This window comes from Callospermophilus lateralis, unplaced genomic scaffold, assembly GCF_048772815.1.
Source record: "Callospermophilus lateralis isolate mCalLat2 unplaced genomic scaffold, mCalLat2.hap1 Scaffold_221, whole genome shotgun sequence".
NCBI classification, from domain to species: Eukaryota; Metazoa; Chordata; class Mammalia; order Rodentia; family Sciuridae; genus Callospermophilus; species Callospermophilus lateralis.
Genome location: NW_027513138.1, coordinates 133,453 through 151,895, shown reverse-complemented (window position 1 = coordinate 151,895; position 18,443 = coordinate 133,453). Strand labels below are relative to the sequence as shown.

Sequence of the window (18,443 nt, the reverse complement as noted above, 5' to 3'; positions counted from 1 at the left end):
ATGGGTTTGAATATCTGCTCTGCCCTTATGATCTTGACCTAGTTACCTAGCCTTTCAGAGTTTTAGTGTCCTTGTTGGCACAATTATGGTTACTTGTCTTATTCTTTGGATTAAATTGCACATAAAGCCACAAGCGCAATGTCTGGTACATAGTACAATATGATAAATGTATCCTTTCATTTCTGTCTCTGGCTCCTTACTTTCTGCATAGATCTTTCTCATCTGAGGGGAAAACAAAGCACACGGTAGTAACCTTTCAAGATAGGAAGGTCACGATGCCAGGTATGCTTCTAACAGAGTGGGCTGTTAGTCTTTCTAACACGTCATAATTGTATAGTAAGATGTGGTTGTGAAATATGTTTGAGCTACACGAAACTGAAAGTTTGTATTTTCTCTCATAGCTTCTCCTGGAGTTTTCTTGTTGTGGATGAAGCCCACATATTGAAAAGCCAAAGCTCTCTGCTGCATAAGACACTCTCAGAGGTAAACTCAAAGGATAGTCTTCGTTTTTACACACACCCCTTCCTTTTTTAATAGACTTTATTTTTTAGAGTAAGTTAGGTTTACAACAAAATTGAATAGAAGGTACAGAGAGTTCCCATATATCCCCTGCCCCTTTACAAGCCTAGCTTCCCCCATTCTCAGCCTCTCCCTGAAGAGAGATGTTAAAACTAATGAACCTACGTTGGCACCTCAGTGTCACCAGAGTCCGTAATGCTGGATTCACTCGCTGTTGCGTGTCCTGTGAGTTGGAACAACAGGCGATGGCATGTTTCCACCCTATAGTATCATGCAGAGCGGGTTTCCTGGCTCAGAAATCCTATACCCATCTGTCCACCATTCCTTCTCCCCTCTAACTCCCCTTTAAAACCACTTAGACTAGTCTATACAGAGCCAACTAAATGGAAACATTATGATTATTATTATTCGTTCTAATTTGTAATATATGACAGCAGAATGCATTACAATTCACATTACCCATATAGAGCACAATTGTTCCTATCTCTGGTTGTACACAAAGTAGAGTCACACCATTCGTGTCTTCATACAAGTACTTCGGATAATGATGTCCATCTCATAAATTAAAACTTTTGTAGTCAGACTTCTGCAGAGCTAAATAAACCTGTTTTGGAGGGCAATGACAAAAGTAGTATTTAATATGGCTAATTACTATTCCTTTCTCTTGTTATCAAATGAGTCAGACCCTACCCCAATAAAATGCATTTTATTTTTGGAGATGTTTCAACTCTCTTTTGAGTGCTTTTAATTTTTCTCTTTTTTTTTTTTTTTTTTTTTACAAATAAAGATCTTATACTCCTGTCTGCAGTTGCACATGCATTGGATATACCTTACGCCTCCCCCAATTTACCTATTTAGAAACTTACCGTTCACATGGAGTCATGAAGAGACCAATTTCTTACAGCATATTGCCTTCAGTCTCTCATCTGTTGTATTTTTAGTATTATACACTTGATTGCATTCCCTTCTCTTGATCTCTTGTATCATTTGGCAAAGTAGATGAGAAAGATCATTGTGGCCTGGAGCTGCCCTTGTTTCTGAGAAGCCAATGAAATGTGAAGTACCTTCTCCTTGTTGACCTGAAAGTTTGCTCATTCATGAGACCACACTTGTTAATTTCTGAGATAATCAAAATTTGGTCCTCATCCTATAATAAATCACTTAAATTTAGAGGAAAATCTTAGACCTGGATTATGTATTTAATATTTATTGGCCTAAAAGTTGCAGTGTTTAGAGTTTTTACTGAAGATATAATCATTTTTATTAGTTTCAAATATTGTTATCCCCTGCCTGGTAGGGCTTCCTCTATCTCTGCTGTCCTCTTTGCTTTCTTTTTAGGGACCCTTGATTATGTGTCCTTCCCAAGAGTTGGTACTCTATATTTAAAATAATACACATGCATAGGATGTGACTTTTCCACATTACTTAATTCTGCTGGTGTAAGTTCTTGTTAATGTCAGCTCAGAGGTTGACCTTGCTTGGCCTGATATCTGTTGTCGCTGTTTTTCTTCCTTCATTAGTCTCTTCTCCTCCGTGTTCTTATCTGTTTCTCAGTGTTTTTCCTTTTTCTTTTGGAAATGCTGGGGATTGACCCAGGGCTTCATGCATGCTAGGCAAACGTTCTGCTGGTGACCCACATTCCCAGCCCTGTTTCTCAAAAATTTACAGAATCCCTTTTTATATTGGACTGTCCATGGCTTACTATCCAGAAACATCTAGAAATCTTGATATCTTGACTCTGATATATTGCAAAGTTTATGAACAGACATTGTGTCAGTGTAAATCTTGCTGCTTGCTTGTAGCATTGAGGCCTGATACTATAAATAACTCTGGTTTCTCTAACTCTTTGAATGAATGTGTTTACTGAGATACTTCCGTTAATTCCCCCATGTAGGTCATAACATGTTTGACTCCGCAGATAGATTGCATTTAGTAACCCTAGTGAATACTCATGTAATACAACGCGATGTCACTTACATGCTGTACTTGTTTTAAGGAGTCTTTGCCAAGTACCATTATGAGCTGTTTAAAAGTTTAACAGAACTTTAATCAAGTGCACATTAGAACTTTTTTTTTTAAGGGAGGAGGGGCATTAGGAACATAGATTTTGAAGGACATCTTCCATAATATTCTGACTGCTGCCTGTATCTTGAGAATCGCTTTTATACACACCTAAGCCTCTTTCTTGATTCCTTATCTAGAGTGAGAGCCTTAGAATTTCCTTTGTGGATCTTCTTGATCTCTGGCATCTTCCTTTCCCTCAGTTTCCTAAAGAGTGAGTTTGTTTCTTAGATAAATATTTATTAGACTTTTTGGATGTGCCAGGCTCTGCAGGTGGTATTAAGCAAATAATTACAAAATGCCTTGAATAGGTGAGACTGAAGGGCCTACTGCATTAGAAAGAGCTTGGGCTCTCTTGCTGTGGGCTACCTATTGGGTTTTCTACTCAAGAACTTTGCCCTGACTCAGGGCACACAATTAGGATTGGGCTCTCTGCTTTCCAGGTGTGGAGCCAGAGCCTTTTGAAGTTGGAGACCACCTGATTGAGGCTAGCAGGGAAACTTCACCTGCTGGATAAGCTGCTGGCATTCCTGCATTCCAGGTTGGAATAGGTTGACATGTACTGCTCTAGGGAGTGACTGGTTCAAACCTGAATAATGAGGAACTTACTGATTCTTGAGACTGATTCAAGTTCCCTTTTTTTTAGAAGCCTGGAATTCAAGGCCTACTTTCTCTGCAACTGTACACCCACCCCTGATTCCATCTCATCCAACCCTACTCCTCCACTTTTATCCTTTCTTTCCTGAATTCCTACAGCATTTAGGATTCCAGTCCAGGACTTGGCAAGCCCTGCCTTACTCTGCTACCTTGTTGATCAGTGTGTGTTCACCTCATCAGTCCAACTATGTTGGTTGCATCCACAAGGACGAGTCAACATTGAGCATTTCTTTTTTGAAGAATAAGATAGTTTTAATGTGTCTTTCCATAGAATGTCGATTATATAGAAAAACAGAGCAGAGAAATCTGGCAGAAAACATCTTAATTAAATGAAAAAAAGTTAACATAATCAGGCTGTCTAGAGATATAGCTGTGTGGTGGAACAGACACACTAAGGAGGCCCTGGTTCCATCTAAAAGTAAGACAGCAAGGTGACTCACACCTGTAGTCCCAGTTGACTCTGAAGGATGAGGCAAAATGATCACCAAGTGTGAGGCCAGCCTCAGCAATTTAGCCAGTCCCTGTCTCAAAATAATAATAAGTAGGTTTAGACATAGCTCAGTGGTAGAGAGCACTCCTGGAGCATTTCTATTAAAATTGCCTGCTGCTTCCTTGAGTTGAACTGACACATAATAAAGGTTGAGTAAACATTGGGTCTTGTTAATCTTTGGGATTTGATTTAAACTCAAGGCGTAGTTGGGGAATACTCTTTCCCAGAATTGCAAGTTGGGTATCAGAAGATGACATTTGGTTAGTGTTAGACAGCCTGGTATCCAGCATGTACATCTTCATCACCACAGGAAAGGGGGAGTCTAGGAAAAGACCAGAGACTCAAGAATTTCAGAATTGTGCCTTTAGGATGAATGCCCCAGGTGTGGCCTGAACTAATCTAAAACTTCAGATTTTTCAAAATTGCCCAGTCTTTTGCAAATTAAATAATTGCATGTCTTGGGGCTGGCATTGTGGCTCAGTGGTCGAATGCTTGCCTAGCTAGCACATGCAAGGCCCTGGGTCCAATCCTCAGCACCACACAAAAATAAATAAATAGCTCAGTGACTAAGCACTCGCCTCACGGTGAGGCAGAAGATTAGATCTTCAGCACCACATACAAGAATATAAATAAATAAAACAAAGTTATTGTGTCCATCTACAACTAAAGAAATTGAAAAAATAAAATAAAGGTATTGTGTTCAACTATGACTAACACGTAAATATAAAAAATTGTTAAAAATTATAATTACACGTCTTACTGTATTTTATGGCCTTTGACGTATCTACCATAAGTGTGTGTGTTAGAGATGGAGAAGAACCTATAGATACCTTCCGTCCAAGTTTTTAATGACCTCGAAAGGTCATGCCCAATGTCATATAGGTAATAAGTGGCAGAGAGAGATAAGAATTGAGGTACTCACCTTCAAACTCAGTGCTTTTCCCAACAATTTGGGGCTAGAGTCTGGCCAATGTTCTCCCCAACTCTTGGTCTTACTCTCCTGGCAGCCTTAAGGTAAGTTTAGTTTCTTAAAAAGAATGTTGTTTTAACAGCATTGTCCTTATTTGTTCAGGCAAATTTAAAACAATGTCTGATAAGAAGGGCAGTCACCTTGACTTTGTTCCTTTTACATTATTTTGAATTTTCCTTTCCTTTCTTCACTCTCTATATGTAAGTTTCTTGTGTACCATGGGGGATTGCTTCTCTAACATGCTTCTCGACTTTTCTAGATGGTAATGACTTGTACCGCCAAGTGGGAATAGCAGTAGATAGACTTCTGTAGCTCTTCAGGATCTTGGGGAACGGGTGCACACATATTTGAACTTTGCCTTTACTCTTCACATGTGTATTTATTTTTCTATTGAAATGAAACTTCTGTTTTCATTGAGTGAAGTGTAATATTCCAGAAAGAGGCTCCTTGGTTACGCCAGGGCTTCCACACTCCCTGGTGAATTGACAGGTGCCCTGGGACTGCTCTGAGGAATGCCGCTACATGTGGAGGCACTTTGTTTTCTTGTATAAAGTATTCAGAGTTTCTGAGAAAGTTACAGGACATTGATATTTTTACTTTAGCATTTCCCTTATGTGTAAAGTTGTCCTCTTTGGTAGATTTTGCCTGAGGGTCACTCCCCCTAAACACTACTAGAGTTGGCAGTTTCTCCTTTTCTTCTTCTTGCCAGGGGCCATCGCATCTTACTCTTCTCTCAGATGACCCAGATGTTGGATATTCTCCAGGACTATATGGACTACAAAGGTGACTCCCCTTGGCCACTACATCATCTGAGAATCATAAGGGGTGTGGGAAGGTTACCGAGGAAAAGGTTAAAGACAAGAAGGTGAAAAGGCTGAGGAGAGTGGACAGTGGTGTGTGAAGCAAGGATCGACAGCAGGGTAGAGACGCATGGGCAGAAGTAACACCCACATTCTCACCAGGTGATACAGGTGATGGGTATGGAGCAGATGTGAAAATGTTGAGTGGCTTCAAAAATGTGTGAGTCGAGTTTCAGTGACAAACACTTGCAGTGTCTCTCGACAGTTCAGCAGTTATGTACTTATTCAGGATTAGTAAGAAAATGAAGATTGATAGTATGGAGATTTCACAAATCAAGCAGGGGGAGGGTAAGAGCAATTATTTCTGTGACAGTAGGGAATGTAGGCAGTTACTTGAGAACTCTGCTTAATATATAATAAAATTGATGTGGGATAATGGGACAAAGCTTGAACAGAGGTTGATTTTTGAGCCTGTGGGAGATTATCAGCCTCAGAAATAACTGTTTTAAAGTTTAGTTGAGAGTGGTCTCTCAGATCTACTTGATGCCCCCCAAGTACTGCAGTAACTGGACACTTCAGCTACTGGCACATTGAGGAATCTCGAGTGCCAAAACATGACTTGAGATTGCAATTTCCCTTCCTGACCTGATGCGTGGTGACAAGTGGAGAGCCCTAGAGCTTCACTGAAAAGTAGGTGCTGGGTCATCAGGCAGGCTCCCAAGTGCTTGTCTTACTGCTTGCCTAAGTCAGGATTGTGTCTCAGCAGGCACCAACTGCCAGCATGTGGATATTTAGGGTGGCCTGGGAAGAGTCAAAACCAAATATTAACTCTGCAAATGCCAAAGACTTTGGCTGCCTGTGTTTTTAAAACCCAGGCTAGTGTGTTATGGTGATTTTTTTTTGGTGAAGTGATGAATTGTTTCCCTAAATTTAGGTCTTTCAGACTGGGGTTGTGGCTCAGTGGTAGAGCCCTTACCTGGCATGTGAGAGGCACTGGTTTGAATCCTCAGTACCACATAAAATAAGAAACAAGATCAAGTTATCAAACAGTTGAGATCTTTCCCTTGGGCTTTATTGAAAGTAGGGCAGGCTTGGGTTGGAAAGGACAAATAGGCATTGGCTTAGGAATGACTCAATTATTTTATTTCCTAAGAGTCCTTGCAAAGAGTAAGGACCTGTGTGTGATTGTTGTCTTCTCTGTGTAAAGGCTACAGCTATGAGCATGTGGAAGGTTCTGTGAGAAGCGAAGAGAGACACCTGGCCATCAAGAACTTTGGACAGCAGCCCATCTTTATTTTTCTCCTGAGCACCAGGGCAGGTAAGCCCAGGGGTGTTGAGGAAGCAGACAGGCATCCCACCACTGGTACGTTTTCCCCTCATTCTCTGAAAGGTGAGGTTCTTACCAAGGAGTATTGAAAAGGAGAGAATCGAGGCACTTACGTGGCCTAGTACTGGACTTCTCTTGTGGAGCTCTTTTCTGTTCAACCTGTAAAGCTGTCATCGTGAGAAGTGAGGCTGAAACCTGGGCCTGTTGGAAAGTAATTCTAATCCACTTAGACCACTGACCGGGAATGTCCTGTTTTGTTTTGTTTTTAATTTTAGGGAAAGTTTTATTCACATTCATTTATTCTCCTTCCCAGCCATGAATTTGGAAAATAAGATAATCTCTTTTCTAGTTTCCCTTCCTCCAGGAGTACCTCTGGAAGAGTGTTATAAAGTTTAATAAAGATTTGTTGTTTAAAATGTGACTAGAGTGAAACTGACAGCTATTTATGATTATTATGGTATTGTCCATATGACTTAATCATAAATAAATGACACTTGTGGTGTTTTGCCAGTTGCTTTCATATAGTATTAAATAATTTGAAATTAGTTTGGGGAATTGGAATTTTTCTTACATTCTGAATCAAAAAGCCCTAAATTAATTTTGAATTCATAATCTAAGTTCATGATCTTATTTTTTTGATGGTAATCCTGATGGAATAGATATAGGAACACAAACAGGAATGGTGTCCTTGATGAAAGAGAGATTAATGTCCTTATGGAACAAAAGGTCACCCTTATGTAGAAAGCACTTAGTAAGTGCTTTGTACTATATGGGTCTATAAAAGAAGTGTTAGATATGATCCTTGAGTATCAGGAGATCATTTCTCCAGTGTGTGTCTTACCTCTCTCTTAAAGCCAATAATAAGATACAATCAGATTCCTTTGGTCCAGTCTCTTCCCAGGTCATATACCACACCCTGTCATTCAGTCCCGTTGTCTCATGATTAGTCTTAGGGGAAGCTCAAAGGATCTGGTCAAAGGCATGGTCAGTGTTGGGAGAGGAATTCCATTTATGCGTTTAAGATTTCATTTTTCATATTTAGAAAGCAAATGTTGGAAACATCTAAAATTAGTTAGTCTCCTTGGAGGCCTTAGAGTAGATTATCTAGGAGCTGAAGCCATCCTGGACATTAGCCTTTTCCACACACTGACTGTCATACGTGCCGTCATGTTGCAGCTATAGATGTGCCGCATTTTCATTCAGTGTTTCCTTCCAGCTTTCCACGAGGTTGTTACCACATATTGCCGGCAGATGCCAGCGATAGCTTAGGAATATATCCCAAACAACTAAATGCAGCTTAAAATATCATCTTTGGTGAACAAGGGCTGCACTAGCCACTATTAACTCAAGAGAAAGATAATTCTTATGGAACACAAATAGATTTTCAAATGAGATGACTGCCTCGATAGTTAGCATACAGTGGATAAAAAGGTTCTGGAGCCTGGCACAGTAGTGCATGCCTATAGTCCCAGCTACTCAGGAGGCTGAGGCAGGAGGATGGCTTGAGCCCAGGAGTTCAAGGCTGGCCTGGGCAACACTGTGAGACCCTGTCTGTGTCCCAGGAGTAATGACCTCAGATTCTGGAATACGGGATGGAATCCTGACTGTTTCATCTTCTAGTGGTGCAACTTCAAATAAATCCCTGAATCTAGCTGTTTCCATTTCAGCATCTGCAAAATGAGAATAGTGCTAGCAAGGGCACAGGGTTGTTGTGAGGGTTAAAAGAGTCAACACATGTAAAGTGCTGTGAGCAGTGCTTGGCAGTAGTAAAGTAGAAGTGTAGGTCTTATTATTGGGTATAACTTAGCCTGTCTCCGTATTCAATCATTAGTATTTCTTTATTCCAACTTTGATTTTATAGGAAGACTTCAATGAGAATGTTCCTGCCTGGCTTATCTTACATCCAGACAGGAGTTAGTAGTCCTTGTGGAAAGGAACCCTTCGTTCAGTTCTTGGAACAAGCCCTTTTAGGCTTGATTTAGCAATGAGCTCCAATGACCCTAGCTAGAGTGTGTTCTGTACAGTTTCCACATTAATCAAAGAGAAGCCTTTGGTTTGCTTCTTAAAATTCCTGAGCCCAAAGTGCTCTTTTGGCCTTTTCCTGCACCATTGGAGAAAGACCAGAGAGTTGTTGCATTGAGTGTTCTTGTCTTGAACTGATTTTACGACATCTTCTTTGATCAGTGTGGAAACCAGTACAGGAAGACACTATCAGGTTTTCTCCAGTCAGAGTCAGGTATCATCTGCTCTTCTCATAGCTAGCGTCAGGTCCTCCTACCTTGTTGAAGCTGCAAGTGTGGTCATGTGCATTTCGTACTGCCCACTGCAGACCTCTCATTGTTTTAAGATATATTTTTAGTTGTAGATGGGCACTGTTTTAGTCAGCTTTTTCACCTCTGTGACCAGAACCAACTGTGGAGGAGGAAAGTTTATTGGAGGGCTCATGGTTTCAGAGGTCTTAGTCCATAGAAGGCCGACTCCATTCCTTGGAGCTCCAGGGGAGGCAGCATCATGGCAGGAGTGTGTGACTGAGGGCAGCAGCTCACATCGTGATCAGAAAGCAGAGAGAGAGACTCCACTGTCCAGATACAAAATATATACCCCTTAGCCATGTGCCTGGTGAACCCCTTCCTCCAGCCACACCCACCTGCCCCAGTTACCACTCAGTTAATCCCATTAGGCATTCATTCACTGATTAGGTTAAAGCAATTTTCCAGTCATTTCTCCTCCAAACCTTCTTGCATTGTCTCACATGTGAGCTTTTGGAGGACACCACATCTAAACCATAACAGATGATACCTTTATTTCATTTATTTTTATGTGGTGATGAGGAAGGAACCCAGTGCCTCACATGTTCTATCACTTGTGTTCTGTCACTGAGCTATAACTGCAGCCCCCAGACCTCTTATTTTTGGAGCTGTTTTCTGAAAGAACTTGTGTCCTTATTCACAGACTGAAGCAAAATCCAATCAAGGTTTTCAAACAAATATTAAATGGCTTCACGCAATTAACTTAAGCATTCTTTTCTTTTGCTTACCTCTCTTTCTGTTATAGTTGATAATTAAATTTTCCCAGTTCACACAATGAAAGGTGAGGTAGCACTTTGACCACTGTAGGGTGGTCAAAACCTGAATTTGGGGGCAGAAATGTCAGTTTGAAGGATGAAGCCAGTCAGTTGGACTGATTTCAGATTTTCAGGATGACCCAGTCCTCCCTTGTGTGTTTCTAGTTCCTTATTTGTGTGTTGCTGATCATGCTCCTTTTTTGTATGGTTTTTAGGTGGAGTTGGCATGAACTTAACAGTAGCAGATACTGTTATTTTTTTTTTGACAGTGATATTAATCCTCAAAATGACTTGCAGGCAGCTGCCAGAGCTCACTGAATTGGCCAGAACAAGTGAGTGAGTTAGACATTGGCACCTTTCTGCTCTGTTGGCTTGCAGCTGTGCATTGGGGAGAAAGGTGGACAGGGTAGTCCTGACAACAGTGCCACGTTGGAGTTGAGAGACCACTGGGTTTGAACCCCATTGTGCTGCTGGCTTGTAGAGTCATGTTGGGGGATCAGTGGTCACATGATCAGTTCAGACTCACTTTGTTGCACAGTTAAATTCCAAAATGATTAGAAAAAACTTAGAATTTATTTAGTTCATGTTTCTCATGATAGATCCTAATTCAGTTTAAAAATGAAGTTAAAGCCAGTGGGTGCACATGCCTGTAATCATTATCAGCATGGGAGACTCAAGCTGGAAGATCAAGTTTAAAGCCAACCTTGCAACTTACCTAAACCCTGTCTCAAAACTTTTTTTTAAGGCTAGGATATAACTTCATGGTAAAGCTCCCCTGGGTTGGGTTCCCAGTACCACAAAGAGGAAACAAAGTTGTGTTCAGCTACCCTTTGACTTGAGGTAACATGCCTGCCAGGGGTTATCCTGGCTACAGATGTAGGCCCAATAGTGGTCACTTCATCTTCCTTCCTCTTACTCTTTTGGGGAAAAGTTCAGAAAGAAGTTGAGGCCAGATTTCTCTAACAAATGCTCAGGTCCCAATGAGCAGTGTCCTTTTCATTGTTCCCTGAGTGTGGCATTTGGTTCTGCTTCCTTTTAGGTGTATCTTCCTGGCATGCTTTTTTCCCCAGCTTTGCAGACTCATAACACTGCTCTCATTTGACTCCCGTACAGGGCTGTGGAAGTGATCCGGCTGATTGGCCAAGACACCGTGGAAGAAATAGTTTATAGGAAAGCAGCCTCCAAACTGCAGCTCACCAACACGAACATAGAAAGAGGCCATTTTACTCTGGGAGCCCAGAAACCTTTGGCTGATACTGACCTCCAGGTAAAATGTGTTCTTTTTAGAGTCTCATGATTTATAACCAGCACTCTCTGTGGATGAGAATGCAAATAAAAAGGACCAGCATTAACCACTCATTGTTGCAAATTACACATTTTTTCATTGGCCTAATTCTCACCTTCTTAGTACCTAACTACATGCAAGGTGCCATACTAGCTAAAACTGAGGGTGGCATTTAAAGGCAGAGAAAATAGAATAAAGAGAATGAGCTTTGAACCATCTAACTTGGATTGAAATTCACATCTTATCCCTTATTGGATATATGACTTTGAGCATGAAACTGAACATCATGGATTAATCTCTTCATGGCTTCTAAAGATGAGTGTGCCACGAGTTACCTCAGAGAGAATTTGTTTTAAGTTCTTTTTTCTTCTTCCTTTTTTTTTAAAATCCGTGATGATTAGTTCCATACCTCCTCCTTAATCCCAGACCCTTTGAGTAGTGACTTACAGTACTCATTCCATACTCAGAGATGAGTGAACAAGATTAGGAATTCAAAATTATGCCATAGGACATAGGGGTGAAAGCACTAGAGTTAGTTTGCTTGAAGATGGAAAAATTAGCTGGGAGTCAAATGCTGGCTTAGAATATTCTAGAGAGCTCTCTTTTGGTAGGAGGCCTTTGAGATAAAATTGAACCTATATTATAATATACCCCAGGTCCTTTTGAGGGATTAGATGCAGAGAGATCAACCCCTAGTATCTAGCATGATTCAGGCATGAAGAGAGTAATAAATGTCTGACAAAAGGTAGTAGCTGTGGGAAGGTCTGCTGTAGGAAACTGCAGAGAAATGACAGGAGTTGGCTCTTGTTTTGAGGCAGGCAGTGAGAGAGAGCAAGTTCAAAGATGGCTTTAAGCCTTTAAGCCTGAAAGATGAGAGTAGAAAGTAGGAAGATAGGGATAGAAATTAGAAAGATGAAAATAATGTAGGCTTTAGTCAACAGAGTTTGTATTAAAAATCAATATAAATTATTGTTAGAGGGAGACTCAGAAGAGAAAGGAATTAGAAAAGTTTGCAAGAAAAACCAGGCCTTAAAAGGATCAGCTTATCAAACAAAAAATTCAAGAGGTATGTGAAAGGGGAAAAATTACACAGTCTCACAAGCAGAATTATCAAATTCACAACTAGCCCATGCATGAGTTAAAAATGTCAATTTTCTCACATATGTATCTTTACACATCAGCATTGGAGACAGGGATGGTGCTGTTTTTGTTAGGGAGTCATTGACCTGCAGGAAAGGGTCACAGATTTGGGGGTACTAGAACCTGAAAGAAGAACCCTAGGTTTTGTTTGTTTGCTTGATTTTTGTTTATCTTAGAGAGTAACTGTGGAGTCTTTGGCCTTTTCTGTTTTGAGTCTTCTGCATGCTCATCTGTCATGGTGGCCGGGCAGGCTGTGCATTTTATTTTCACACTATTGAAGAGGCAATTTCAAATGGAAGGTGAAGGCTTGAGAGAGAGGTACGTGTACACTGTAGGTGTCTAAATACACTTCTTCACAGGACCTTGGGGGAGGAGCTCATCATGGGCTGTTGTGAAGGCACAGGCATCAGGAGTTAGAGGAGATGAATTCTCAGATGCTCGACGCTTCCCCAGTGGAGGGAGCTCCAGGCATTCAATCAGGGGTTTCCCTGTGACATTGGCTGCTAGCACATCATTGTGAAATGCACAGGCACAAACTTTGCCATGGGACCAGATCCTTGGGCCAGTACAAACTATTGGCTGTGGGAGAGGACCTTGGTGGGACTTCCTGCCCAGGCCATGGCAAGAAATCACATTCTGGTTCTGTCTTGATTCTTTCCTCGCCACCAGACTGTGAGTTATTTATGGTTGCCAAGAACAAGGGTGATAACTCACTGCCTTGTCTCAAAATACAACAGGACATTTTTTTAAGTTATTAAAAGAATCTAATAGTAAAAGACGTGGTTCTGGTTTGACAGATCTAAGCAGTATAGAGCAGTGAAGGCCTGAAAAAGGAAAGCAGGTTCCTTGTCTTACCAGGAGAACACAGCAGAAACAGAGAGCAGATAAAGATGCGGTGAGCACTTATTGAATGCTTACTGTGTGCTAAGCATGTGTGACGCACACTTTTTTCCAGTTGTTTCAGAAGAAGAATAACAAAAAAATGAGATAGACGTCTTTATCTCCATCTTAAGAAATTTTCCAAACATCAGGTTCATGACTGTAATCCGAGCACTCTTTAACTTCCAACTACATGCTCTTAGTTACTGTAATAAAGTGGTTTTCATTTAAAAAATGGGTAGTTCCTTAAAGACACTTTGTGAGTGAGCAGTAGCGAGGGAAGCCAGGAGACTTAGTCCAAGGAGTGGAAGGGGGAAGGGTCCCAGTATGGACTGAGCCTCATCATAAATACTTGGCTTTCTTCTGTTTTGGGTACTAAATGCCAAAGCCATTTGGCTTGGTTATAAATATAGGTACACCAAGGTTAAATATAAATATATCAGGTGTGGTTTTGCTTAGTTTTTGTCATAGTTTTCATCTCAGGTATTTTCAAGCTGAAGTTTCCAAATTACAGAATAGGCAATCTAGAGATAACTAACCAAATCTAAAAGGGCAGAATGAAAATGAAGTCCCATGATGTGGATCCCAATTGGTTCAGAATTCCTAAGAGAGAGTACTTAGGGAGGCGGAGAGTTGCAGGTAGCAAGTGAAGCCAGGTAACATATCTAAGAGTCTGGTTCCTGCAGCCGTAGGAAGTAGGCTGAGTCTGTCCCCTAGGGGGAGCAAGAGGGCAGGATGGGGAGTGCCCCAGGACTGTCCAGGGAGATTGAAATTGAGAAAGGCTTGGGGTCTGGTGATCAGGGTGGTCATGGTTTTGCCAAAGTGGGTACCGTAAAGCACTGTAGTAGCAAAGTGGCTTGGCAAGGACAGGTGGCAGCTCATGGTGAGATGAGGTGTTCAGTGGCACCTTCTCTTTAGGGTTAGTTTGGCAGTGGGAGAGGTAAGAAGGTAGCCAGCAGGGTCTCTGACTTCTCTCGACTACTGGAAGTGCCTGTAGAAAATGCTGGTGAGAGTGCTAGAGAAGATGCTGGGGATCATCTTATCTGCCCCCACTCCTCAAAAAAATTGGAGGCCAAAAAGTTTTTTTGGTATCGTAAATAATTGTCAAAGTCAACATCTCTGATCATCATTCATCACCTCTCTGCTTATTCCTCATCCAACTCCAGAACAGCCTGGCAGGTGTCATTTGTGATGGAAGAGAAGAAAGTCCGTCAGGGGGTCATTTAGACACTTAGCGAGTCACACATCCTCACCTGTGTTTTCATGAGAACTAACTGGATCTCTCGTTTTCTTCATTCAAGTTGAGTGAAATACTGAAATTCGGCTTGGATAAACTGCTCTCTTCTGAGGGGAGCATCCTGGAGGAGGTAGACCTGGAGTCCATCCTGGGAGAGACAGAAAATGGCCAGTGGGCCTCTGGTGCCCTGCCTGCAGCTGGAGGAGGGATCAGAGAGCAGGAGGAAGGAAGTGAGTTGGGCTTAGGTGAGCCAATGACTCCGTCACCTCAAGCTAGGGTGTGAGTGAGATGCGTCCCCATGGGAAGTCCTGTGTCCTGCCCCGGGGACCTCTCTTCCTACCCAGCCCTGTAGTCATCTGTGACATTCTTAAGGCTTCCTGGTCCAAGAACTGCCAGAGTAATCGTTGTTCCCTTGAAGCTGGACTTTGAATCCAAGGAATGATATTAATGTTTATGGTCCTGTCAGTCTCAAGGATTAAATTTGAACCTTTTCTCCCTTGACGCAGACATCTTCTTTGAAGTTTATTTGGTGAAACCTGCTATCTTTATGATGGTGCTTTGCACAGTGATTCCTTTTCTCAATAGTAGAATGTTTTTTAAATTGCAACTAATATTTATGGACATTTATTGTGTTCATCAACAGTACTGACTATGTCATGTGCTTTAGGTCTTTTAAGACCCATGAGGTGGGGGCTGGGGTCGTGGCTCAGCGGTAGAGCACTCACCTCGCATGTGCAAGGGCCTGGGTTCGATCCTCAGCACCACATAAAAACAGAAGTAAAATAAAGGCATTGTGTCCAACTTCAACTAAAAAAATAAATATTAAAAAAAAAGACCCATGAGGTGTAGGAGATCATTTTGTCTTCCTTTTTCTTTTTTCCCGAATTTTTTTTTTAAGTTGTAGATAGATAGCATGCCCTTTTTTTATTTTTTTAATGTGGTGGTTAAGGATCGAGCCCAGTGCCTCACACATGCTGAGCAAGCACTCTGCCACTGAACTACAGCCTTAGCCCCAATATTTATCTTTTTGTCCATTTTCTGTTCTGAAATATTTGAATTTCAGACTTGAAAGGGGTTTTGTTTTGTTTTTTCTTTTTCTCATGATCATTTTTAAAATGTCTGTTCTCCTGTATCAGCAACAGGGAGTCAATATGGGATGGTGTGAGAGGGCTTTTACTGATCTTTTTTAAAATTTTTTTATTCATATATGACAGCAGAATGCATTATAATTCTTATTATACATATAGAGCACAATTTTTCATATCTCTGATTGTATACACAGTATATTCACACCCAGTTCGTGTATTCATACCTGTAATTTGGATAATAATTATCACATTCCACCATCATTAATAATCTCATGCCTCCTCCCTTCCCCTCCAATCCCTCTGCCCTATCTAGAGCTTGTTGTTACTCCCATCTCCCACTCTCTATCCCACTATGAATCAGCCTCCTTATATCAAAGAAAATATTCGGCATTTGGTTTTGGGGGATTGGCTAACTTAGCATTATCTTTTCTAACTCCATTCATTTACCTGAAAATGCCATGATTTTATTTTCTTTTATTGCTGAGTAATATTCCATTATGTGTGTGTGTGTGTATACATACACACACACACGCACACATACACCACAGTTTTTAATCCATTCATCTATTGAAGGGCATCTAAGTTGGTTCCACAGTTTAGCTATTGTGAATTGTGCTGCTATAAATATTGATGCAGCTGTGTCCTGTAGTATGCTGTTTTTAAGTCCTTTGGGTATAGATGGAGGAGAGGGACAGCTGGGTCAGATGGTGGTTCCATTCCCAATTTTCCAAGTAATCTCCATACTGCTTTCAATATTGGCTGCACCAATTTGCAGTCATATCAGACTGCAACACTTAGAGTGGTTTTGATTTGCATCTCTCTAATTGCTAGTAATGATGAACATTTTTTCATGTATTTGTTGACTGATTGTATATTATCTTCTGAGAAGTGTCTGTTCAGGTCCTTGGCCCATTTATTGATTGGGTTATTTGTTTTTTTGGTGTTTAGCTTTTGAGGTTCTTTATATACCCTAGAGATTAGTGCTCTATCTGATGTGTGAGGGGTAAAGATTTGCTCCCAAGATGTAGGCTCTCTATTCACCTCACAGATTTGTTTCTTTTGCTGAGAAGAAACTTTTTTAGTTTGAGTCCATCCCATTTATTGATTCCTGATTTTAATTCTGGCACCAAAAGAGTCTTATTAAGGAAGTTGGAGCCTAAGCCCACATGATGGAGATTAGGGTCTACTTTTTCTTCTATTAAACGCAGAGTCTCTGGTTTTATTCCTAGGTCCTTGATCCATTTTGAGTTGAGTTTTGTGCATGGTGAGAGATAGGGGTTTAATTTCATTTTGTTGCATATGGATTTCCAGTTCTCCCAGCACCATTTGTTGAAGATGCTATCTTTTCTCTAGTGCATGTTTTTGGTACCTTTTTCTAATATAAGATAATTGTAGTTTTGTGGGTTAGTCTCTGTGTCCTCTGTTCTGTACCATTGGTCTATCAGTCTGTTTTGGTGCCAATACCATGCTGTTTTTGTTACTATTGCTCTGTAGTATAGTTTAAGGTCTGGTATAGTGATGCCACCTGCTTCACTCTTCCTGCTAAGGATTGCTTTAGCTATTCTGGGTCTCTTATTTTTCCAGATGAATTTTGTGATTGTTTTTTTCTATTTCTATGAGGAATATCATTGGGATTTTGGTTGGAATTGTATTAAATCTGTATAGCGCTTTTGGAAGTATGGTCATTTTGATAATATTAATTCTGCCTATCCAAGAGCAAGGTAGATCTTTCTATCTTCTAAGGTCTTTTTTGATTTCTTTCTTTAGGGTTCTGTAATTTTCATTATATAGATTTTTCACCCTTACTGACCTTCTTAATTCAAGAGTTCCTTCTAGCCTGGCACAGTGGTGCACACCTGTAATCCCGGTGACTCCAGAAGCTGAGGATCGTGAGTTCAAATCCAGCCTCAGCAAAAGTGAGGCACTCAGTGGGAACCTGTCTCTATTAAATACAAAATAGGGCTGGGGTGTGGCTCGGTGGCTCATGCCCCTGAGTTCAATCCCCAGTACCTCCCTCCCCACCCCACCCCACCCCGCCCAAGAAAAAGAGTTCTTTCTCCCATCAATACAGAGAAGCACAATGGCTTCAGTAGGGTGCTTCCTTTACTGGTAGGGAAGGGGCTGGGCGAGGCTTTTGGTTTTGTCCTTCTGAATTTTCTCCCATTGCTTCTCTCTTTCTCCCTGCCATAGACTGTCGAAGGCTGTCTGCATTACCTCTTTATCACCCGAGAGCAGAGCGCCCCCAGATGTCTGACTGCATCTCCTTCCAGCCCTTCCTTTGAATTCCTAAGCAGCCACTGCTCTGAACTACCAATCTCAGATGTCCTCATTGCTCTCCCTTCCTGGGGTGACCTCATTATGGAGGATGAACTTTATCTGTCTGGCACTGCTAGAGCTCCACTGTCCTGCTCCTGTGCAGATTCCGTCTGCCTCCCCAGACCAGTGAGGGCTTCAGAGCTCAGCTGGTTTGGGATGTTCATTCTCTGTTTACCTTCAAGTGGAAGTTTATAGTAGTTCCCGACTCCTAATTTTTTGGTAGGCTTAGATTAGGGGAGGTTTGATTATCCTTGTTGACTGGTGTGGTTTTTATGGAATATATGGAGAATTAAAAATCTAGGCAACTGGCATTATTTTACAGAACATAGTTCTTGGACTTTTCTTGTGTTTTATCTTAAAAATTTGTTATGATAGTATCACATTTATATTCTTCAAGAACTCTTTCTTGTTCTCAGCTTGTTGTTTTAGTCGTATCCTATTCCCATTTCAAGGATATAATATCCTCCCCGAGGACATTTATTGTAGCTTTTAAAAATATATCTCAGGGAGGATATTTATTATATCTTTTCAAAAAGTGTTACCCTGCCCACTGTATTATCTCTTTTTGCTCCATTTGCTTTTCCTTCTTCCTCTTCTTTTTAAAAATTTT

The 18,443-nt window shown here is 41.0% G+C and overlaps 1 pseudogene; it reads left to right on the top strand.

Annotated features, from left to right (window-relative positions):
• The first annotated feature begins 275 nt into the window (after positions 1-275).
• The window catches only part of LOC143637801 (chromodomain-helicase-DNA-binding protein 1-like), a 29,200-nt pseudogene continuing 11,032 nt past the window's right edge, over positions 276-18,443 (top strand).